The sequence below is a fragment of the Tursiops truncatus genome, chromosome 2 (genome assembly GCF_011762595.2).
Source record: "Tursiops truncatus isolate mTurTru1 chromosome 2, mTurTru1.mat.Y, whole genome shotgun sequence".
Classification (NCBI taxonomy): domain Eukaryota; kingdom Metazoa; phylum Chordata; class Mammalia; order Artiodactyla; family Delphinidae; genus Tursiops; species Tursiops truncatus.
In genome coordinates, this window is record NC_047035.1 from 146,681,240 (window position 1) to 146,706,198 (window position 24,959).

Below are 24,959 nucleotides of genomic sequence, written 5' to 3' on the forward strand. Positions count from 1 at the left end.
ATTCTATAAAACCCAGGCTTAGGTGGGAAAATGCAGAGGGAACAGTAACGAATGTGGAACCAGATAACTGTCTCACTCCTGGACAAATTCTGTAGCGTTTACATCTATAGCACAATTATGAGGCCATTTATAAGGTACAATGTCTTATAAAAGTGGAATTATACATGTGAGTTGTCTTAGCTACAATACAGAAAAGATGAACAAGAAGATAGTTTAAAGAAAAAATATTTTTCTCCTCTCTCATTTTACATGAAGGATAAAACATGAAATTCTATTAATTTTCTTACTTAGGTTTTAATAAGCATTTTGTGTACTTCCTAACATTGAGGTCAAGAAAACCTGATGAGTAGGGTGGTCTGAGTATGCCTTCCTAGAAGCAGTGTCCAGATGGACTCTGGTTGCCATTGTGTACTGGGCACAGCATGGAATCATGTGCACATCTTCTTTGACCCAGTAAATCTCCTTGGACATTCACACACCCTCTCTGCACACCCCTGCACACCCCCGCTTAGACAAGCCCTTCACAGAACCCCCCTCTCCCTGGCATCCCAGATATTGTCCTAAATGAAAATAGCTAGCAAAGAGAATGAGATCAAAACAATGACTTAAATGACTTATTAAATTTCAGGCTTGTTTTGACAAAATTATATATTAATTTTCTAAACATTCTAAACAATTCATCCTTCAGAAATTTTAATACCTTTTGTAAACTTTCAAAATGTAACTATAAATTCTAGGACACCTTTTTGCTTTCTCATTAATCTCTCACCAAGACCATAGCATACTTTGTAGGTTGAGACATGGAGTGGTAGAAATTGTTGAAGTAATAAATATAGTGGTTAAGAATTTAAAAGGAAGAGTATTGTACAGAATCTCTTTCCCATGTATTCCATTAAGCACTTTTATTCATGAAATATATCTGCTTAACATAAAATTATATTAAGTCCTGTTTAGTGTCTACCAAAAATCACTTTTGCAGCTCCCTCTATTAACAAATAAACAATGATTTCATTGTTGTTCCCATGGATGTTCTATAACAGAACTGCGCTGAATTGTGGCCATTAATATCCCAAAGGCCATGATATACACTGTTCAAAAAAAAGTCCAGCAAATAGAAAAAATAGAAATACAAGCGAGTTTTCTCATTTAAGAGTATACTTCAGGGCTTCCCTGGTGGCGCAGTGGTTGAGAGTCCGCCTGCCGATGCAGGGGACACGGGTTCGTGCCCCGGTCTGGGAAGATCCCACATGCCGCGGAGCGGCTGGGCCCGTGAGCCATGGCCGCTGATCCCGCGCGTCCGGGGCCTGTGCTCCGCAACGGGAGAGGCCACAACAGTGAGTATACTTCAACCGCTGGTAAAAGACTAAGTTAAAATGAATAAATTGTGCAACTATTAAAAAGAATTAGTTGTATCTAAAATTTTTTTTTAAAATGAGTAAATTAAAAACACGTTGTATTTTTTTTTCCCTATCTGCAGCAATGTCCGGAGACAAGGAAATTCCATGATGTCAGCAGTTGAAAGATGACACATTACTAATTTGAAATGTCACTGCAAAGAAGTAAATGAATAATTCAGGATGAAAGTAAACCCTAAAAATTGGAGAGGAATTCCCTTATTAACTGTGGTTCCAGCTAAAGAGCCTAGTTATTTCAGTGAGAAATAAAATTTATAAGTATTGATAATGAAATACCATTTTGTCTATTTTTCATATTTTAAATGAACAAATCTTTATTAAGCACTTACTATTTACCTAATAATTCTAAAAGCTGCTGTTTATTGGGTACCTAGTATGTGTCAGTACGTATGTACTGACAAGTTAAATGTACAAGTTATCCACACAGTTATATCATACAAGGGGTATGTACCTTAGCCCAGTATACACAATAACATGACATTTGGGTATTGAATTACAATTTGAATTACAATTCTCCAGGTTAGTGAGTAAAGTGAAACTCAGATATTGTTTTCTCAAAATCTGTCTAAGCTCAAAATGGCATTCTCATCTTCTCTGTGGTTGATAATATTCAGAGTTTTACAGACTAAAACCCAGTTTTTGCCACTAAAGATTTTTTTAAAAAATATTTATTTATTTGGTTGCACCGGGTCTTAGTTGCGGCAGGTGGGATCCTTAGTTGCAGCATGCAAACTCTTAGTAGCGGCATGTGTGTGAGATCTAGTTCCCTGACCAGGGATCGAACCTAGGCCTCCTGCATTGGGAGCACAGTCTTATCCACTGCACCACCAGGGAAGTCCACCACTAAAGATTTTTAATAAACTTATGAATACAGTTTCTGGTTCTGCATGTAAGGAGCTTGGAAGTTACTACTCCATCCTAACAACAAGTAAATGTTGAACAAACTGCAAAATCAACAACTCTTCTTGGATCTATAAGGGGAGGACACAGGGCATGATACTCAACTCTGGCCCATTCTAGCTATCCTGTTCCAACTAAAAGAGAAGAGAAAAAAACTAAAAAACACGTGTGCAGTTCACAGACCAGAGGCATAGACCCACTAAAAAACTGAGACCTAATCGTAGACGTAACACACACCTCCCCACCAGAACATTAAAAGCCTATTTATAGCGATTCCTTTTGCTCAGTACATCATGTTTGGCTATTAAGAAAAAGTTACAATCCTCCTAAAAGGCAAAAAAAAAGCACCCCCAAACAAAAAAAGCCCCACAATTTGGAGAGACAGAACAAGCATCAGTACCTGGCATGGCAGGGATATTGGAATTATCTGACCAGCAGTTTGAAACAATTATCACTAATATGCCAAGTGCTCTAATGAATAAAGTAGACAGCATGAAAGAACAGATGGGGAGTGTAAGCAGAGAGATAAAAGCCCTAAGAAAGAACTAAAAAGAAATGCTAGAGATCAAAAGTACTGTAACAGAAATGAAGAATGCCTTTGATCAGTTTATTGGTAGACTGGACCTGGCTGTGGAAAGAATCTCTAATCTTGAGGATACATCAATAGAAACCTCTAAAACTGAAAAGCAAAGAGACCAAAGGCTGAAAAAAAAACCACCCCAAAACAGAACAGGATGTCCAAGGACAGTGAGACAACTACAAAAGGCATAACATATGCATAATGGGGTTACCAGAAGGAAAAGAAAGAGGGAAAGGAACAGAAGAAATATTTGAAACAATGATGACTGAGAATTCCCCCAAATTGATGTCAGACAGAATACTACGGACTCATGAAGCTCAGAGAACACCAAGCAGGATAAATGCCAAAAAAATTACACCTAGGCATATCGTTTTCAAATATAGAAAATCAACGATAAAAGAAGAAAGAAGAAAGAGGGGAAAAAACACCTTATCTATAGACGAGCAAAGGAAAGATTTACATCATTTAAATTTAAACCATTACATGGTTTAAATTTAAACCATTACATGGTTTCTCCTCAGAAACCATGCAAGCGAGAAGAGAGTGGAGTGAAATATTTAAAGGGCTGAGAGAAAACCCCCACCAACCTAGAATTATGTACCCTTTCAAATTACCATTCAAAAGTGAAGGAGAAATAAAAGCTCTCTCAGACAGACAAAAATTGAGGGATTTTGTTGTCAGTAGACCTGCCTTGCAAGACATGTTTAAAGAAAGTTCTTTAGAGAGAAAGAAAATGATAAAGGTCGTTAGATCTACATCAAGAAAGGAAGAGGTTCTCTTGCCTCCTCACTTCCAAGATGATCAAGGAAAGAAGGAACAATGGTTGTGCCAAAAAGGGCTGTGGCCACGAGCAGCCTATTCCGTGCACCAGCTGTGCCTGATGCGTGCCCAAGGACAAGGCCGTTAAGAAGTTCGACGTCTGGAACGTAGTAGAGGGTGAAGCCATCAGGGACATTTCCAAAGCGAGTGTTTTCCATGCCTGTGTGCTTCCCAAGCTGTATGTGAAACTACATTACTGTGTGAGTTGTGCCATTCACAGTAAGATAGGAATAGTTCTCCTTCTTGGGAAGCCTGGAAGGACCAAACACCTTCACCCAGATTTAGACCTGCGGGAGCTGCCCCACAACCTCCACCAAAGCCCCTGTAAGGAGTTAGTTCCTTAGAGACTGAAGAACTACTGTTCTCTGAAAAGACAATAACCTGGAAGTTAGACTTAAAAAAAGAAAAAAAGCTAGAAAAATGGTACTGATGAACCTATTTGCAGGGCAGGAAAAGAGACGCAGACATAGAGAATGGACTTGTGGACACAGTGCGGGAAAGGGAGGGTGGGACCAATTGAGACAGTAGTACACTATCATGTGTAAAACAGATAGCTAGTGGGAAGCTGCTGTATAGCATAGGGAGATCAGCTCAGTGTTCTGTGATGACCTAGAGGGGTGGGATGGAGTTGGGGTGGGAGGGAAGCTCAAGAGGGAGGGGATATATGTATACATATAGCTGATTCACTTTATTCTACAGCAGAAACTAACACATTATACTCCAATTAAAAAAAAGAAAGCGCATCAGAGAAGGAATAAAAGAAAGTAAAATTAAAAGTTTTATTTTTCTTTTCTCAGCTGATCAAACAGATAACAGTTCATTCAAAATATTAACAGTAACGTATATTTGACTAGGTATGCTTAGGTGTAGATTTTATATATATACATATAGATATACAGATATGTTTATATATGCTTATATATAAGTGAAATGAATGAAAGCAATGAGGTAGGGATAGGAGAGAGGAATTAGGATTATTTTGTTATTATAAGGTACTCACATTACCTGTAAAGTGGTATAGTGTTATTTGAAAGTAGAGTTGGATTAGTTATAAGTGTATATTGTAAAATTTATGGCAACCACAATAAAAAGTTAAAAAGCAATTGGCAAACTATGTAGACTCAAATCTGAACCAAAGTTTTGAGCATGAGAATAAGATATGCTACAGAATCACACACAAAGATGAATGTGATTTTATAAAAGTAGCAATAATAAAAATATTTCAATTCAAATTATAATTTAAAACCCTGCCATCCAGGCTAAATTTTTAATGCTTTGATAAAAAGGTTAATATTAAAAGAACCTAGGGACTTCCCTGGCAGTCCAGTGGTTAAGACTCCACGCTTCCACTGCAGGGAACCCTGGGTTCGATCCCTGGTCAGGGAACTAGATCCCACATGCATGCCACAACTAAGAGTCACATGCCACAACTAAGGAGCCTGCCTGCCACAACTAAGACCAAAAAATAAAATTAAAAAGTTAGAAAAAGGGGCTTCCCTGGTGGCGCAGTGGTTGAGAGTCCGCCTGACGATGCAGGGGACGCGGGTTCGTGCCCCAGTCCGGGAAGATCCCACATGCTGTGGAGCAGCTGGGCCCGTGAGCCATGGCTGCTGAGCCTGCGTGTCTGGAGCCTGTGCTCTGCAACAGGAGAGGTCGCAGCGGTGAGAGGCCTGCATACCGCAAAAAAAAAAAAAATAATTAATAAAAAGTTAGAGAAAATAAGATAGTAATGTCTAAAGTAAAAAAAGAAAAAGAAATCGCTAAAAAAGAAAATAAATAAAAGAACCTAAGAATTGTAACTCTCACACCTGACGAGTTCTTCTCTTTCGCTGGCATTATCAACCTAATCTTGCCAGAGCAGAATCTAAGAATTCTAGACTTCTTAAAGGAAGTGAAAAAGGCAATAACCAAGGTGAGCCCAACTGTGAATTCTATGGTCCTAAGCAGTAGATGATCAAAGGGAAAGTTCTTCTTTTTCACTTTGGGTGACTCATTTGAATACAGTATTTTGGGTTTCTTTTCCTTTGTTTGTTTTAGAGTTTTTCACATATCTGAAATCCTTTGTTTAATGAATGTGCATCTTCTATTTTAAAAATTTAATTTCTTATGCGACTTCCCTGGTGGTCCAGTGGTTAAGACTCTGCGCTTCTACTGCACGGGGCACGGGTTCGATCCCTGTTCAGGGAACTAAGATCCTGCGTGCTGCGTGGCCAAAAAAGAAAAAAAATTAAAAATTTAATTTCTTATTCTGATGGCAGAATAGAAATTTTAATGCAAGGCAGAGAGATTTTGTGTGTGTGTGTGATATTATAGGTAAGTTCTTTTTAAAAATGTGTTTCTAACTGAGGAATACATTTGAAATGATATCAAGAATAGCCCAGACTTCAGATTCTGTCAGTAGGTAATCCTGGACGCAAGTGTGAGTTCAGTCTTGCCAGCTCTGAGCATAGGAAAGATATTTTATTTTTCTCAATCTCAGTTTCCTCATGAGTAAAATGTGAGTAACGAAGTTATCAGTTGTTAAGGATGAAATGAGCTAGTGTGGTAAAGGGCATTTCACTCCCTACAACATAGAGCTCAGAATATTTTAGTTTTTTGAATAAAGGTCTTTATTGTATAAGGGATTTCACAATCGAAGTTACATTTATAGATGAGATAAACTTTGTAACTGTAACTCCTCACTATCACATGGAAAGTTTCTTACTTTTATAATCTGTGTGAGCTCAACATCATTATAATTTTCAATGTAAAATATTGAACTGACTTTTAAAAACTGAGTTGGAGGGAAAACGTACATGAAATGCCATGAGCACTTTCTTCTAATTGGATTCCAGCTTATTCTATTGGATTACCATTTTCCTAAAGAACACACTTAAGTCTGGCTTAACTCTTATTTTTAAAAATTATTTATTTATTTGGTTGTGGCAGACGGGCTCCTTAGTTGAGGCAGGCAGGGTCCTTAGTTGCAGCTTGCCGGCTCCTTAGTTGCAGCTTGCCGGCTCCTTAGTTGAGACATGCATGTGGGATCTAGTTCCCTGACCAGGGATTGAACCCGGGCCTCCTGCCTTGGGAGCTCAGAGTCTTAACCACTGTGCCACCAGGGAAGTCCCTTAACCCTTATTTTTATTTTTCAAAAATCCCACTCAGGGAATCTGAAGACTAATGTTATTAGGTTGAACAATATAAAAGTGTCAATACTCAATTCCTTTGACCTAGAAAAATATTTTATTTTCACAACTATTTTTTTATAACTGCAAAATGAATACAGGATCAAGAAAATAAAAATATAAAAAAGAAAAAGTAAACCACATATAATTTTACTTGCCAGAGATTAATATATTTAGCAATTTATCTGTAGGGCGCGGTCAGCTAACTGCCACGTAGCAGGAAGCTGAAGTAAGCTGAGTCATCCTTCCTGTGGCCACTGCGCTTGCGCTAAGTATACTAATGAGGTTTTAAAGTAGCGACCTATCCGATGCTGGCTCACAAGTCGCACCATCGGCGAAAGCCAATCACAGAGCGACACATGTTCTTAATCCCTATATAAGCAGACTGCTATAGGATTGCGGCGTCTTCCTTCCATCTTTTCTTTAACCAAGCTGTGCTCCAATAAAGTGTGATACGAGAAGAATCTTGCGTGTGGCGACTCGTCATTCTGCTGGTCGGAGGCGGCTCGCCGCATTTATCGTATTTCCTTCTTGTCTTTTTTCAATTAATATATATTTTTATATGGTTGTGATCATTTTCTCCAATGAATATCATAGTTTTTCACTTAATATGGAAAAATAATCTTTATCAACAACTTCTTTAATGATTACATAAATCATATCTATGAATAAATCACAACTTATTTACCCACGCTGCTATTGTGTGTGTGCACATGCACGTGCACGCGTGAGAACTTGCTGACATAATACGCCACTTACGTAAAGGATTCCAAAATGTGTTTAACATATAACAACTAAGCACCTCTCTAACAGAAACTCTTAGTTAAATGTTAACTAGAAATAAATACATATGCATTTAAAACAGATGGCAACTGTTTATTTCAGTTATAGGCTTACCTAGAATGGAGGCATACACTAAGACAGTTTTATAATTAGCATTCAGTACATTAGCAACTATGTAAGAAACTCTGTACTTATCCCTTGATATTCTAATCTGTAGATTCACTTAGTTTCTCTTTCAGCAACTTTCCTTTAAAAAAATACGATTACTAATAAAAACCAAAAATGTGCTGAGTTTCACTTTTTCTTTGACTTTCTTTGCCCATATCCTGGAGGAGTTTTCAAAATGGCAATAAGAAAAGAGAAATGAGTACAAATAAGAAATGACAATTCACCGTTGAATGGCATGTGTGTGAAAGTTAACCCAGGCCTTCACCATGAAGAGGGAGGCAGAAAAAGCCTCGATTGCAAGAGGTGGCCTTTTGGACAGACTTGCGTCAGAAACAGAAAGAAATGCATTGGTTTTTGCGTGCAGCTGTCGAGGAAGCAGAACTTCCTGTGTTTGAAATTCTGTCTGCAGTTAAATAAAAAGAAAAAAAAAAAGGAAGTATGTAGTGCTCTCTGCAGCTTTTCTCCAACTTTACCTAAATACTGCATATGAGCAAAAGAGACCATCAAACTGCAGATGTAGAGACAATGAACAAATGATTCAGGAAATATTTCCGGAATGTAATAATTTTTAAGAAAGTATAATTTGGTGCTACAGTTATTTACTTTCATTTTACTGTTCATCTAGATTTTTAATTCCTACACATTTCCCCTGGGAGATCTAAAATGTCTCATACATTTTTCTTCTGCTTTTTAAGGGATTTATCAAGCTGGGCAATTCAGTGAGATAGTTTCCTTCAAATGCTAGAGAGAAGGTAAGAACAGAGAAGCACATTTTATATTTCACTGCTAACAGAAGACAATTTTCTCATGAACTATTTATTTAGAATTATCTCTAGTGTCCCTGTCCCCTAAGGCTTTAAAAAATTTCTCTCAACTCTATTGGTATTACAAACCCAAAACATGCATAAAGATAACATCACTTTTAATTTTATGTCAATTACCCACATCTGAAAGAAAGCTCCTCTAAATATCAAAAAATGGAGGATCCTTCAGAACAAGATACAATTAATTCCAAAGTCTACGATAAAAAATACTCTGACATTTTCTTTTATTATTGATTAATTTAAAAATTGAAGTATAATTAATTTACAATGTTGTGTTAGTTTCTGGTGTACAAAGTGATTCAGTTATACATAAATACATATATATTATTTTTCATATTATTTTTTGTTATAGTTCATTACAAGGTATTGAATACAGTTCCCTGTACTATACAGTAGGGCCTCGTTGTTTATCTATTTTATACACAGAAGCTCGCATCTGCCAATCACAAACTCTTAATTTTTCCCTCCCCCCCAGCCCCCTCTTTCCCCTTTGGTAACCATAAGTTTGTTTTCTATGTCTGTGAGTCTGTTTCTGTTTTGTAAATAAGTTCGTTTGAATCATATTTTAGATTCCATAAAGTGATATCATATGATATTTGTCTTTGTCTGACATATTATTTCATATGATAATCTCTAGGTCCATCCATGTTGCTGCAAATGGCATTATTTCATGCTTTTTTATGGCTGAGATGTGATATATATATCACGTTTAGGTTGCTTCCATGTCTTGGCTATTGTAAATAGTGCTGCTATGAACATTAGGGTGCATGTATGTTTTTGAATTAGGGTTTCCTATGGATAGATGCCCTAGGAGTGGGATTGCTGGATCATATGATAACTCTATTTTTAGTTTTTTGAGGAACCTCCATACTGTTCTCCATACAATGGAATGGGGGAACCAATTTACATTCCCACCAACAGTGTGGGAGGGTTCCTTTTTCTACACACCCTCTCCAGCATTTATTATTTGTAGACCTTTTAGTGATGGCCATTCTGACCAGTGTGATGTGATACCTCATTGTAGTTTTGATTTGCATTTCTCTGATAATTAGCAAAGTTGAGCATCTTTTCACATGCTTATTGGCCATCTGTATGTGTTCTTTGGAGAAATGTCTATTTAGGTCTTCTGCCCATTTTTTGCTTGAGTTGTTTGGGTTTTTTGTCATTGAATTGTATGAACTGTTTGTGTATTTTGGAAATTAAACCCTTGTCGGTCTCATCTTTTGAGAATACTTCCTCCCAGTCCATAGGTTGTCTTTTTGTTTTGTTTATGGTTTCATTTGCTGTGCAAAAGGTTTTAAGTTTGATTAGGTCCCATTTGTTTATTTTTGCTATTATTTCTTTTGCCTTGGGAGACTGACCTAAGATAACATCGATATGATTTATGTCAGAGAATGTTTTGCCTATATGCTCTTCTAGGAACTTTATGGTGTCATGTCTTTTTTTTTTTAGTATTTTTAAAAATTATTTATTCTTTTGGCTGTGTTGGGTCTTCGTTACTGCACGCAGGCTTTCTCTAGTTGCGGCAAGAGGGGGCTACTCTTTGTTGCGGTATGTGGGCTTCTCATTGCGGTGGCTTCTTTTGTTGCTGAGCACGGGCTCTAGGCACGTAGGCGTCAATAGTTGTGGCTCGCGGGCTGTAGAACACAGGCTCAGTAGTTGTGGTGCACGGGCTTAGTTTCTCCGTGGCATATGGGATCTTCCCAGACCACGGATCGAACCTGTGTCCCCTGCGTTGGCAGGCAGATTCTTATCCATTGCGCCACCAGGGAAGCCCTATGGTGTCATGTCTTATATTTAAGTCTTTAAGCCATTTTGAGTTTATTTTTGGGTATGGTGTGAGGGAGTGTTCTAACTTCATTGATTTACATGTGGCTGTCCAACTTTCCCAACACCACTTGCTGAAGAGACTGTCTTTTCTCCATTGTATATTCTTGCCTCCTTTGTTGAAGATTAATTGACCATAGGTGTGTGGATTTATTTCTGGGCTCTACATTCTGTTCCATTCATCCATATGTCTGTTTTTGTGCCAATACCATGCTGTTTTGATTACTGTAGCTTTGTAGTAGTGTCTGATGACTGGGAGGGTTATGCCTCCAGCTTTGCTCTTTTTCCTCAGGATTGCTTAGGCAGTTCTGGGTTTTTTGTGGTTCCATATAGACTTTAGGATTATTTGTTCTAGTTCTGTGAAAACTGTCAGTGGTAATTTGATAGGGATAGCATTAAATCTGTAGATTGCTTTGGGTAGTATAGCCATTTTAACAGTGTTAATTCTTCCAGTCTAAGAGCATGGGATATATCTTTCCATTTCTTTGAATCACCTTCAATTTCCTTTACCAATATTTTATAGTTTTCAGCATATAAGTCTTTCACCTCCTTGGTCAGGTTTATTCCTAAGTTGTTTTTTTCTTTTTTTGATGTTCTTTTAAAAGGGATTTTTTAAAAAAAATTCCCTTTCTGATATTTCATTGTTAGTGTAAAGAAATTTAACAGATTTCTGTATGTTAACATTGTATCCTGCTACCTTGCTGAATTTGTTCATCAGTTCTAGTAGTTTTTGTGTGGAGTCTTTAGGGTTTTGTATATATAGTATCATGTCATCTGCATACAATGACAATTTTACCTCTTCCCTTCCAATTTGGATACCTTTTATTTCTTTTACTTGTCTAACTGCTGTGTCGAGGACTTCCAGTACTGTGTTGAATAGATCTGACATTTTATTAAATATGAATCTGTGTGGGAAGGGACATAAATACCCAATAACAACTATCATGAAGCTGAAGGAAGGGAATAAAAAAGAATATATTAAATACTATACACCACAGTACTGGATTTTAAAGAAACTCAGAATAGTTCCCAAAGGTTCTCATTTGTTGGGTGGCAATGCGAGAAAAGAATTTATGTAAAATGTAGCATTGAAAAGGGCCTTCTGTTCACAGTTCCATGTGATCAGATTTGTTCATCTGCCGTCACTGAGAGTGTAGACCTTAGTAATAATGGGTAATGCAGGTGTCTCTTATTTTAATGTAAACTCACTATAAGAAATTCTTAATAAGATGATGGTGTAGAATGTGACTAAATTTTGTCCTCCTTAAAAAAGTGACAATGTTGAAAATTATCTCTGACAAAAGGTTGGAGGATGATTATAAAAATGCAGATGTGCATTTCCTGGTATTTTCTATGGTTAGATAAAGAAGTAGGAGAGAGGCCTCTACCTGGAGTTAACAGGTGTGGTGTCTGTTCAGAGGCCAGGAATCATTTAACACTCTGCCAAAAACAATCAGAAGGGGGAAAATGAAAGTAAGGAAACCAGGGGTAAAGAGAATAAGGGCGCATGAGGAGAAAGAACATCTGATAAACAAACTTTCACAAGGGTCCATAGAACAGTAGAGACGAAAGGAACTCTGGGAACAGGTGTGAGGGTAGCACTTTGGAGATCGTAGAACTTTGGTGCCAATGGGAACCTGAAAAGGCAGTGAGTAAACCTCCCTCATTTACAAAGGAGAAAACCGATGCCTGGAGAGGTTGCTGTGACCACTACCTACATATATTCACATTCATTTTTATTAGCTTCAATTGCCCAACAGTTATACTTTTTTGGCTTTTTATATAAATTTTTGCATGTGAGCTATGGATAGATTGCAGGCACAAAATCTCCATCTACACTGACTAAAGAAATCAATGGAAAATAAGATTCTAAACAACTTAATTTTATTAGTTTTCTGAAAACATATATTATTTCAAGTAAGGGATACCTAGTGTTGTGGGAATAACCAGTCTCTTAGGCTAGTATTATTAGTAATTTTTTCCTAATTATGGAAAAAAGATTTTTAAAATGAAGATATCTGTAACCCAGAGAAATGTTCACTGTTAACATTTCCTTCCACAGTATTTCCTTTTAATATCTCACAAAATTGAAATCATATGCATCTGTGATTTTATATTCCTTTCCAGTTAACAGTTTCTAATGCTGGATTTTTATCTTATTTCAACTTTATTTTATTGGTATTACAAAAAACATTGTAATGAATCTCATTCATTAATTCATCAAATAGTTTTGAGTGCCAAATATTTTTGAGTTACAAATATTTGGAAAAAGTGTCTAACCCTAAGTGGTTACAAACCTCACTACCAACTTCCTGCCTCCTCTTTCCCCCCAGTTTCATTCCAGGCCTGACCCTGGGTGGCGAAGTTCAGGTCTCCTATGCCAGATCTGTTTCTAAAAATGTTAAAAAAGGAGAAAAAGTGATTTGGAAAATTGTGTTATCTCTGAACAAAGCCATGCTTGCAATCCATTCATCTTGCTGTAGATTAATGTTTCTTATTTGGAGTGTTAGCCACTTGATATTGACTTTCTGTCTATATAAATTCTTGCTGTGCCAATCCTAATGTCCTCCAAGGTACGCAGCTGCCTCAGGCTAACTAGGGATCTCGTGCATGAAAATGCAAAGGAGAAAAGCGTGTTAATATGCTTCAAAAATATCACCCCAGGCATATATACCTGCCTGTTTCTCTCTCTCTCTCTCTCACACACACACACACACACACACACACACACACACACACACTCTCACTCATGCTTGCATGGCCAGAGAGAACATTACTTGGCTCCTCTCAGGGCTTGGGAGACCTGCATTTACAATATCCTTTATCCCACAGCCCTGAGCTATTAACCTAAGTATAACATGATTTAATTAACATGTAATGTTGATTAACATGCATTAAGAAGGACTACAATACTTGAGTGACAGAGCCACTGGTATTATGTTATTTAAAAGCAAAACGCTAGTACCTTGATAGTACCCTCTCAAGTGCAACGAGACCACCAATTTTTCCGTGCCACTTTTGCATTTACCATAATCATTCGTTGTCTGGGTATGCTATGGAGAGCAAATCAGCTCGTTAGTCCATAAACTCTAAGGTAAATATATCATTTCAATAATCTTGTCTTATGGAGAAAAATAGAGAGTGCCAACTTAGACTGGGGGCTCAGTTTTTGGAAAAAGTGAAAATTGAATAGACACCTGAAGAATGAGTAGGATTATCCCCAAGGAGACAGGGGAAGGATGTTCCAGAAGGAGGGGACAAACTTTGTACTGTTCTGATATGGGACAAAGGTTAGTGAGGCAGGAGTGAAACGTAGAATGAGGTTAGAATTAGGAAGTAGGTAGGGGCCAGGCAAAGCTGGGCCTTGTGAGCCAAAGAACAGGGTTTGATTTATTCAAGATGCTGCAGAAAATCATTGACGTTTTTTAAGCTGGGAAGAACAATTTGTGCATACATTCTTGCTTGTCTTTCAGAAGATATATTTAGGATAGATTTCTAAATGCGGACGCCTGGGCTTAAAGATATAACTATTTTTAAGGCTCTGGTATTTCAACCAGTATTCATACCAATTCAATATCCTATCAATAGTGTATGAAAGAGTGTCCATCTCGCTAACCCTCAATAGCATTATCATTGAAGAAGAATTCTGCCATTGAAGAAAAGCAGTGTTGTGTTATTTTGTCATTATATTAGTAGGGAATCTGAACATTTGTTAATATTTATTAATAATTTATATTTCTTTTTTCCTAAATTATCCATGGCCTTGTTTCTTTTTTTTGGTGGTGTGTGTGGTATTTATCTTACTGATGTGACATAGCTTTTTATATTTAAAGATTATTACCCTAGTTCTTATTTCTTGCATATATATATATTCTCCCAGTTTGTTTGCCTTTTAATTTTACTTGTACAGCCTTCCTCACCTTATAAGAGTAATTTGTTATCAAAAAAACATTATTGTAAGTTGAAAATGGAGCTACTATTATTTTAAATTAGAAAAGGTGATTTTATATATTTATATATATATATGAATATATATATGAATATATATATTCATATATATACGAATATATATATATTCGTATATATATATGAATATATATATTCATATATATATGAATATATATATGAAATACACCATATATATATGAAATACACCCATAAATGAAAAACACCAAGTCTCATTGAAATAGACCTATTTTACTTCACTAGTTTACAGTACATGTGATAACACAACATAAATTTCTATTCACTAATTTCTGTATAATGTGCTGTTCACCTGCATTCCTGAAGGTTTTTATAGTTATTCTGTACATCACACTTAAGACTATATTCTCAAACAAAGCATACATACAGTATTCAAAGTTTATGTAATTCAACCTTTAATGCAAAATAGAAACATAAAACCAAACTTTAAACAAATAAAAGCAAGACTTTCAGGAGCACGTGCATGAACTTGTTATTGCTACATACTAGCAAACCAGGAACACTCTGAAGTGGGAGTTTAGCAGGATACCCCAACTCTATATAACTGTGAAGTCACCCTCTCTAAACTGGTCCTAAAAAAAACTGAATTGGTCCTCTTTATGTGAAGAAAGTGGGGAAAAGGGTATTAGAAGAAACGCCTTATAAAGTATAAAAGTTGTAACCCTAATGGGCGTATTTTAAAATAGGTCTATATTTGTTTTTGACATATAGGATACATAAATTTTTATATAGTCAAATTTATCACTCTTTTCTGATAAAAATTATTGCTTTAGAGCTTAGGATATTTTTCTCCACACTAATATTACAAACATTCACCTATATTTTCTTCTACCTTTAGAATAATGATTTTCAGTTTATATATATGTATTATTTAAGTCATTTGGATTATTTTAAAGTGTGGAGTGTAAGGTAAGGATATGATTTGATTTATTTTTTAAAGAGACAAAAATTCCACACCAACCTGTTGAATAATCCATGCCTTCTGTATTTACATAATATTTCTTAAAGCAGAATCTGGAAAAAGTGATATGCTGATCAAGTCAGACATTACTTGTCTAGTGTCAGTTGGGGTTGGGGAAGAATTAGGGGTGCTGCGTGGGGTCTTTCTTTGGGTGGTGGTAAATCTCTGAAACATGGCCAAGTTGTTGTAAACCATTCCTCACAGCCCACTACTCTTCCTTTTCCCTCTTTTCCTTGACACCTCAGTTCCTTGCCTTCTCTTTGCAGTTTGGCAGATAAATTCATGGTATAACCTAAGTTGTATGGAAATAACTATTTGGGTCTTCTGGGCGTCCCTCCAACTCCCAACCCCAAACCACTGGCCCCCAGACCATCTCCCCTGCCTATTAGTTATTCAGCTGGGGGGAAAATAAGGTAAATAAAACTGTTCTGAAGGGAGTATAGGGCCAAGGGTTAAATTCTAGGCAAAACCGACATAGAATGAGAGAGAATATCTGTGTACAAAAATAAAAATGATGGCTAAAAACTTTGATTGTAGAAAAATGTGCAGTTAGGGTTAGTGACTTCTTTCCTAAAATGTAAGTTTCCTTTTATACATATATGATGTTTTCCTTGAGTGGCCTCTGTGAAGTATATAGAATCATGCAGTCCTCTATTTTACAGATGACTTAAAAAAAAAGATGATTTACTTAAAGCTATTCATTGTTAGAATTCCTGGTCCCGCATTCAAACCAGGCATGTCTTGATTTTTTTCTGACATCTTTTAATCCCTCTGCTCGATTTTAATGGAATATATTTATCCATACAATTAAAATGAGTTTAAATTATTTTGTGATGTCTCTTGAGATAACCAAAATCTCTCTGGGATGTATTAGAACCAGGGCTATGAAATGCTATGTTTCTTCCACAGGTGTACATCATAGAACTCCTATTCAAGTACCACCCATTTCTAAATTCTAACTTAAAGACCAGCTGTGAAAGATTGTTGAATTGGATTAGAATCCCCAAATTTCTTGGACAAGTGTCTTCCGGTGATTTTCAGGTATATATGTCCAAAGAGAATCAGAGTAGGAAGTTTTGGCTGATAGGTCTTCCTTCTAAACTCCTATGGACAAAGGTCATTAGAGAAAATATGTGAATCTATTAAGTATGCTTATCTCTGAGACTTTCTTAATCCACATGAGGATCTTCTCCTTAGATCTAGAATTACAAACTAAGAAAGATAACTTTCTCCTTACACAAATTGGTAGTGTTTTTGCCAAAAAGGTAATGGGTGGTCCCGTTCTTTCTGAAGTCCTGTTTGTGCACGTATGGAATGAGGAATTCGGCATATTCCCGCAATTTGTTTCGCTGACAGATTTTAAAAGGTATTAACACCATTTTACCGATCTTGCCAATTAAAAAATTAATGCTCCTCCAAGACTTTGCCGTTCCGACGGTGACTCTAGGCAGGTACGAGGCACACGAAAGCAGGCGTCGGCCGGGCAGTGCCCGCAGCCGCGGGTCCGAGCTGACGATGCTGCGGGTGCCGGATCTTTGTGCGCTCCGCTCCCGGCTCCCGCGTGCCCGCACGTACGTAGCTTTCACGTGTGTGTTGATATGAAGTGCATGTGTGGATATGTAAGAATATGCTCAAATTTGGGGAGAGGCGCGGAGCACAGGACGGCGGGAAGGTGGGTGTGGGCGTGCACGGCGGGCCGGGCCGGGAGGGAGCCCGCGCCGAGCCCGAGCCCGCAGCGCGGCCGGCCGGCGGGCCACACAATAAAGCCCGGGGGCGGCGGGCGGGCGGCGGTGAGGAGGTCGGGCCGGCGAGCGGCCGCCCCGCTCAGCCCGCCATGTGAGCGGCGCCGCGGCCTCGCAGGACGCAAACTTTCCCGGCGGCGGCGGCGCCTCAACTCCGCGCCCGGCCACGGCCCGCCGCTCGGCGAGGAGACACCGTAAGTGCGGCGGCGGGGCCTCAGCGCTTCCCTCGCCGGGTGCTTGCGAGTTTCTGTGGTGGAGGCTTGTAAACATGGCGCCCCTGAGGCGCGGAGCCGGAGCGGGCAGGCCGGGTCCGCGGAGCCGGGGAGCCAGGGAGGAGGCCGGGCCCGTGGAGCCGGAGGTGGGGAGGTCGGGGAGCCGGGGCGGGCGGCAGGGAGGCCGGGTCCGCGTAACCGGAGGCGGGGAGGCCGGGGAGCCGGCGCGGGCGGCAGGGATGCCGGGCTCGCGGTGGCTGGGAGGCCGGGAGACCGCAGCCCCCCCGCTCTTCGCCGGCCCTGGCCCGGAGGAGGCGGCGGCGGCGGGAAGGAGGCGGCGCGGGCGGCGGGCCGGGCGCGGAGGGGGAGGGCCGGGCGCGGCGGCGGCGGCGGCGAGGACCGTCCGGAGCATAATGGTGGGAGACGCTCGGCCTCGGTGGCGGGGCGGGGGCGGGGGCGCGGGCGGGGTGTCCGAGGCGGGGTGTTTGTGGAGCTCGGGCCCGGCTGCAGCTTCTCGGGCCGCGGGCGTGACCGCTGCTCGCCCCCTGCAAACAGCGCCGAGTGAACGGCGGAGCTTTGTTTGCGTCGGGCAGGGGCCTGTTGGTCTGCGGGGGTTCGGCTGCGCACCCCGCCTTCGGCCGGCCGGGGAAGGGCGGCCCTGCAGGAGGAGGAGGCCCCGCAGGAGCAGGACGGCGCGGGGCCTTCACGGGCCGCGAAGCCGGGGAGTCGCGTGAGCGCCGCCCGCCGGGCCGGTCCTCCCCGCGCGCCCAGGCCTCGGGGCCAGCGGTTCGGCTCGGGGTCCGCCGGGACGCGGCCCTGTGAGTTTGGGGGCGGGTGGGGGGCGGGCGTCTGCCTTGACGGCTAGTTGTTGGGAGCGAAGGCCGCGGCTGGGCAGGGTGGTCCCCAAGGGCCCAGGCGAGGCCTGGTCCCCGGGGCTGGTAACGGGCGGCAGCGAGGCCTCCGCCTCCTCTGCAGATCCTCCCGGGCCCCCAGGACCGCCTAAGTGTCCGCCACCCATCCCGCCGGGCGTCCGGAGGGGAGCTAAGCTGGGGCGCAGCAGCCGGCCTGGGACCCCCAACTTCCGCGTGGACTGTCCCCTTACGTTTTTCTGGCCCAGCGCTGGAGGCGCTCACGGTGTGTCCGTGGTGCCCGGTGTTATGTACGGTGGGGGTGTGATACCCAGTGTGTCCGTGGTGGTCGGTGTTACATACCGTGTGGTCATGGTGCCCGGTGTGTCCGTGGCGCCCGGTGTTGTATGCTGTGTGTCGGTGTTGCCCAGTGTGCACCTGGTATGTGGTGGGGCATGATTCCTAGTGTGTCCATGCTGCCTGGTGTGTCCGTGGTCCGGAATGTGTGCCTGGTGTTGTATACTGTGGGAGCATGCATGATACCCGTTGTGTTTCTGGTGCTCGGTGTGCACCTGGCACTTGGTGTTATACATGGTGGGGGTATCATACCTGGTGTGGGCATGGCTCCTGGTTTCACATATGGTGTGTGCATGGTACCTAGTTTGTCTATGGTGCCTGGTGTTATATACGGGTCCACGTGGTTCCCGGTGTGGGCATGTCATACCCGGTGTTACATACTGTGTGTTCATGGTGCTTCGTGTGCGCTTGTGGGGTGTGTACATAGTATCCGGGGTCCTGTGAACTCAAAGCAGGTACCCTGTTGAGGGATGGGTGCCTGAAGGTTGGAGGGGCCCGCTTGGGTCAGATTTTTAGAGGCCCACAGGGCTTACTGAGGTTTAGGTCCTGGGTCCTCTGGTCTGCCTCACCCAGGTGTTCTGCATCCTACAGTAAGCGGTGTCCTGTGGAAACGAGACTGCTTAAAAATAATTTAGTCTGTTTAAGAGCATAAAGTAAAACGTTTTTCTTTTAAACCGAGAAATGTAGTGGTTGTACCTTAGTAATTATGGGATGCATAACATTTTCAGGCTTTTGGGTCATTGATTCTAATTAATGGTTTGAAGTTAGCAGAGAGATAGTCTTCGTTGTCCTTTAAAAGTTTGAGTGCTTTCTGGTAAGCAGGGTCACCTTTGTGACTTTTCTGAATTCTAACTTGAACAAGCAGGAGATAAAATATGAATTTTGTACAGGCATGTTATTTTCTTTGTCTTTAGCGTTGATTAGTCATTATTTTGGTGGACTCTTCTTTATAAGATGGCCAAGTTAGAGAATCAGAGGTCAGAAAATATGGTCTGTGATTATGACATAATCAACAAAATATTTTTCTTGCTTAACTCCATGCATGATTGACAGAGGATCTCTATTGTGGTACTTTTTCCCTGTAGATGTTGTTCATATGTTTCCCCTTAGATGTTGTTCATATGAAAATGGAATCTCCCTTTTACATTTTGTAATTGGGCAGTTTATTTTTTCAGTTACCTGTTGCAAGGTGGTTAAATAAACATATGTAAGTGCTCCCAGCTTTACAAAGAAAGATCAATTAAAATGTTAAAATTATCTCCTTAGTTCGTATGCATTGTTCTTAGGATATCATTACGTTGATACTTTGAGTGTATGGCATCTTGCATGTTTCCGTGAATTGACCTGTGTTTTTTTGAACTCTCACCTTTTTGTAACAGTATCCACTTTTCCTTTAAGGGTTGTTCAGGTAGTGTATAACAGAGACATTCATACCCTTTGGCATACCTAAATTGAGACACTGATTGAAGCTAATTAAGAATTGTAACATTTGTAATAAAGTATCAAATACTGTCCTACTGTTGCTTAAAGCCCTAAACCTCTGGTATCAGATTTTGTGTACCTACCCCTACCATCCTTCAATTGAATTCTCCATAGAAAAAATTTAAGCCAAGAGGCTGTATCTGGAAAAAAGGAGAAAATGTTAAGGAGAAGAGTCTGACTTAAAGAAAAAAAAAAAGTTTCACTGTTTGAAAACCTTAACTTGGACTTAACGTTGAATTTTTTACAGGTTGATTAGATTTTTGTAATTTGATTGGAGGTAGTATAGCAACATGAGTTTGAGGCCAGGTGACTTGGGTCTGAATCTCACCTCTGTCATTACTAGCAGAGTGATCTTGGGCAAATTATTTAAACTTGCCATGCCTGGTCTCAATTTACCCATCTGAAAAACAAGGAGTTTAATTGCTATCTGTATCTCTTACCTGAAGACTTTCAGTTACTTTGTTTCAGTGGCATTGTCAACATTTCAAAACAATAGTAAATCTGCTTTTGTACAGTGATTCCGTGAAGATCAATAGTGGTCTGAAGGTCCTCCGTATCATCAGTGGTCTGTCTTCCTTTGGTCTTGATTTTTGAAATGTTTTTGTATCCACAAGTTTATAACATAAATGAGTACCATGATGAAAATAGGCATCATATATTGTATGTTTACCAAGTGTCAGCCATTGTGCAAAGTTCTTTACATACACTATCCCACTTCTAAAAATCATACACATGATCATCTTAAAAGCATAGCAGTCTTCCTTTTAATTGTGTAAGGTCCCACCTCCTTGTAGCACACCCACACCCCTCAACACACATACATACTCTCTATAATAAGAAGTGAGTGAACTATCAGTAGTAGTTTTTTGAGAGAATATGATCCATATAACATACAGGCTTGAGAATCTCTGTGATAAGAGGTGAAATGATAAAAATGAACATAATGGAAGGGAGATACAAATTGAAATCTAAATACCCAGCAGTATGATGTAATATCTCACATGTAGTATCTTAAACATATGTGCTGCCTTAAGGAAAGATCTTTGTGTGTGTGTGTGTGTGTGTGTGTGCCTATTACTGATTTTCCGCTTAGAAAATTCTTGGAAAGCTATTTACAGGCATACCTCAGAGATACCATGGGTTCTGCTCCAGACCACCGCAGTAAAGGAGATATCACAATAAAGCAAGTCATGTGAGTTTTTTGGTTTCCCAATGCATATACAAGTTATATATACACTATACTGTAGTCTGTTAAGTGTGCAGTAGCATTATGTCCAAAAACCAGTGTACATACCTTAATTAAAAAATACTTTATTGCTAAAAAATGCTAACCAACATCTGAGCCTTTAGTGAGCTTTAGTAGTCACATCAAAGATCACTGATTACAGATCACCATAACAAATACAGTAATAATGAAAAAACTTAAAATGTTGCAAGAATTACCAAAACGTGACACAGAAACACAAAGTGAGCCATTGCTGTTGGAAAAATGGCACCAGTAGACTTGCTCAATGCAGGGTTGCCACAAACCTTCAGTTTGTGAAAACAGTATTTGTGAAGGCCTGTAAGGTGAAGTGCAATAAAATGAGGTATGCCTGTAGTGTGTATTGTGAAAATGCTGTACAGTATTTGATATCAAATTACTTACAAATGCAAATAAACAGTATGCAAAATTTAAAAAATATTTATTTGGAAATTAAGAAAATATTTGTAGAGACCATTATGTATTTAGTAGGGAAATTTAGCAAATTGTTAGGCTTAGGTATTCAACTCAATTTTACAAATCTAATTTATGTTCAACTAGTAAATATTTAGACATTTTTCATTGTATTTTGGGGGTTTGTTTTCTATTCATCAATACATAATGGCTAATCATTTGCCTAACTTCATGTGAAATTAAAGAAATAGACAGAGATTAACAGAAATGACAAAGGTAATGGAATACTGTCATATCAGCATTTTTTTTTTTTTTTTTTTTTTTTTTTTTTTTTTTTTGCGGTATGCGGGCCTCTCACTGTTGTGGCCTCTCCCATTGCGGAGCACAGGCTCCGGATGTGCAGGCTCAGCGGCCATGGCTCACGGGCCCAGCCGCTCTGCGGCATGTGGGATCTTCCTGGACCGGGGCACGAACCCGTGTCCCCTGCATTGGCAGGCGGATTCTCAACCACTGCACCACCAGGGAAGCCTCCACTTGAGGATTTTTAAAAACAACTTTGTTATGATTAGTAATTCTTTTTTTTTTGTTCTCCTGATACTATCTAAGCATTTAAATGAAAGATAGTCCCACTTAAAATCTTTAATATTTTTTCCTAATTTGACCTGCTTGTGTGCTAAGTAAACTTAAAATAGAATTTAAAGAAGGAAGACTCTTCCTTCCTATCCAAGCATTTATCGTGTAAACAAAAGAAAGATATATACAAATAGTTAGAAATGGATTTGTTTTGAGAGCTTGTTACTTAATACCAACTTTCACAATTGGGATTTAAGATGCTATATTTTAAAAATGAGGAAGATACTGTGGTGTATTACAAGATAATCTGTCATAAATACATTGTACTTTGATTATGTACACACATTATGTCCCTTTAGAAGTCTTTGTAAGCAGTTTTTAGAAAGCTGTTTTTCATTGTAAAGGTATTGCTTGTGGCAGCACCATTGTTTGTAAAGGAAGGTGTCATTGAGCACCTACTATCCTAGGCATTTTACATACTCCTTTTAGTTCTCACAGTAGCATAATGAGGGAAGTATTTATTATAGTATGATTATATGATAAATTACAATATTATACAGCACAGTTATAAGTATTACATAACTTATAATAGACCCTAGTGCCTGGGGTCACACAGAACACATGATCAAAGGGGTATTTGAATTCACGTCTATGATTAGCAAACCTATACTCCATTAAAAAAAAAATTATTTACTTATTTATTTACTTCCTCCTTCCCTTCTTTCCTTCCTTGGGTCTTCGTTGCTGCGCTGGGCTTTCTCTCATTGCGGCGAGCGTGGGCTGCTCTTTGTTGTAGTGTGCGGGCTTCTCATTGCGGTGGCTTCTCTTTGTTGCAGAGCACGGGCTCTACGTGTGAGGACTTCAGTAGTTGTGGCACGCGGGCTCATTAGTTGTGGCTTGCAGGTTCTAGAGCGCAGGCTCAGTAGTTGTGGCGCGTGGGCTTAGTTGCTCCATGGCATGTGGGATCTTCCGGGACCAGGTTTCGAACCTGTGTCCCCTGCATTGGCAGGCGGATTCTTAAGCACTGTGCCACCAGGGAAGTACCCCTATACTGCACTTGGCTGCTCTTGTCTCCCTAAAACTCACCAACTTCTTGGATCTTTGTACTCATACACTGTCACCTTACAAGTATACATTTATGTCTGCAAAAGTATGGAATAGTAAAGGAACGTGAAACTATGCTCACTCTTCTTTCAAAAGTAGGAGATGGAAAGAAAATATTAGAAATCTCCTGGTAATCAGAACATCCCATACATAAAATTCTGGTTAATTCCAGTTTCACTGGTAACGACAGCTTGTAACCTAAGAACAAGCATAAATAATTGGCTCATTTTCCTGCTGTAACTATTAGCAACTCACATTATGAAGATAACTTGCCACAGGGTGTGTGGGGGGAAACTTACAATCATTATTTTAATACTTATGTATAGGAGAGAAATGTTTGAAAATATTTGAAATTAACTTTACCACTAAAGTTTTTGTGCTGCATGAGAAGGGGCAGTCATTGTCTTGAGGAATCTTTTAGTATTCCCTCTGTTGGATAAGTTCACTTTGGATTGAAATAGCTAATTTCTTGAAAGTTACTCTAAGTGCTGAGGCTTCAGGAGTCAGTAGGTGTTTATTGTCTAAAATAAAATAGTGTGAAGCATATGGTGAAGTGAGACATAGATCAACTGAGTTGTAGCATGCCCAGGTTCAGATTGTGTTGATGCTCATCAGCGGGGATATTACATAAGGTTTTCTCATATTTAATAGTTATAGAAAGATTTTTTTAAAAAAGTCTTTTAATAAAGGCTAAAGTATCTCAGCTTGAAAGCTATTATGAACGCTTTATTTTTTTTGTAGATTCTTGATTTATCTGCTTGTTGATTGCTTTTCTGTCTCAAAACTGTATCTGAAAAATGCTGTTAGGGAGATCAAGTTCTTAATTTTCAGCTGAGTTTTGACGTGGAGGCCATCTCAAATTAGTATTGAATATAAATACTTAAGCTGGCCAGTACTTGTGGTAGGAACAAGTGAGATTGATTTATTTGGGCTTGCCATTGATACCATATTTACAAGGTTTTGGAGCATTTTATTTACTATTAGAGATGTTATCTTTTTAAATTGTAGAGGATATAAAGTTTAAAGTGGTTTATTTTTCTACTGCACTTATAATTTAACATTTCTTTTATGTTTAAAAATGCCACACTTAGTGTAATGTCAAAACACCTGATCATTTATTTTGAAATAACATATTTTCTTATTCACATATATTTTCTACACATACAGTTCTGAAGAAGCCTCTCGATTGTGATGAGTGTTCGTGTTAGATTGTTTTAGTTAAGAAACTTACACTTGAGTAATTTTAAAGTTAAATTTTATTTTCTTATGATTATTAAAATAAACCTAGCTTTAGTCTCAGTTATTTCCGAGTGAATTAAAAGTTGAACAACCACCAATCCAGTTTTAAGTTAGACTTTCTCTTGATTCATTTGCGTATTTTAAACAAATGCTAACCAAAAAGATACTGTTGTAAGCCTTGAAATAGTACTTGCATCTTATTCTTTTAAATAAATTCTTTGGGATTTTGGATGACACATGGGAAGCTCTTGATGGTACACTGGTTCTCAGTCATGACTGAGCATCTGAATTACTTTTTTTTTTTTTTTTTTGCGGTA

General features: G+C 39.4%; 1 protein-coding gene, 1 long non-coding RNA gene and 1 pseudogene across 18 annotated transcripts in view; all 3 read left to right on the forward strand.

Annotated features, from left to right (window-relative positions):
* Positions 1–1,678, forward strand: part of LOC141277876 (uncharacterized) — a 41,694-nt gene extending 40,016 nt beyond the window's left edge. The window contains exon 3 of the long non-coding RNA XR_012329745.1: positions 1,478–1,678. This is a non-coding gene — a long non-coding RNA (uncharacterized lncRNA). The remainder of the gene's footprint in view (positions 1–1,477) is intronic.
* A 2,009-nt stretch (positions 1,679–3,687) lies between these two features.
* LOC101319686 (small ribosomal subunit protein eS26 pseudogene) lies at positions 3,688–4,195 on the forward strand (annotated as a pseudogene).
* Positions 4,196–16,980: 12,785 nt separating this feature from the next.
* The window catches only part of ZMYND11 (zinc finger MYND-type containing 11), a 134,781-nt gene continuing 126,802 nt past the window's right edge, over positions 16,981–24,959 (forward strand). For 12 of the 17 annotated variants that reach the window (XM_019945812.3, XM_073801490.1, XM_019945816.3 and 9 more), the window contains exon 1: positions 17,225–17,364. The gene's annotated coding sequence lies outside the window, so the exon portion shown is untranslated. Of the gene's footprint in view, positions 17,000–17,081; positions 17,101–17,224; positions 17,365–17,509; positions 17,529–17,779; positions 17,799–18,060; positions 18,201–24,959 lie in introns of those variants that run through there. The other 5 variants (XM_073801487.1, XM_073801485.1, XM_033852291.2 and 2 more) reach the window with 5 other exon arrangements.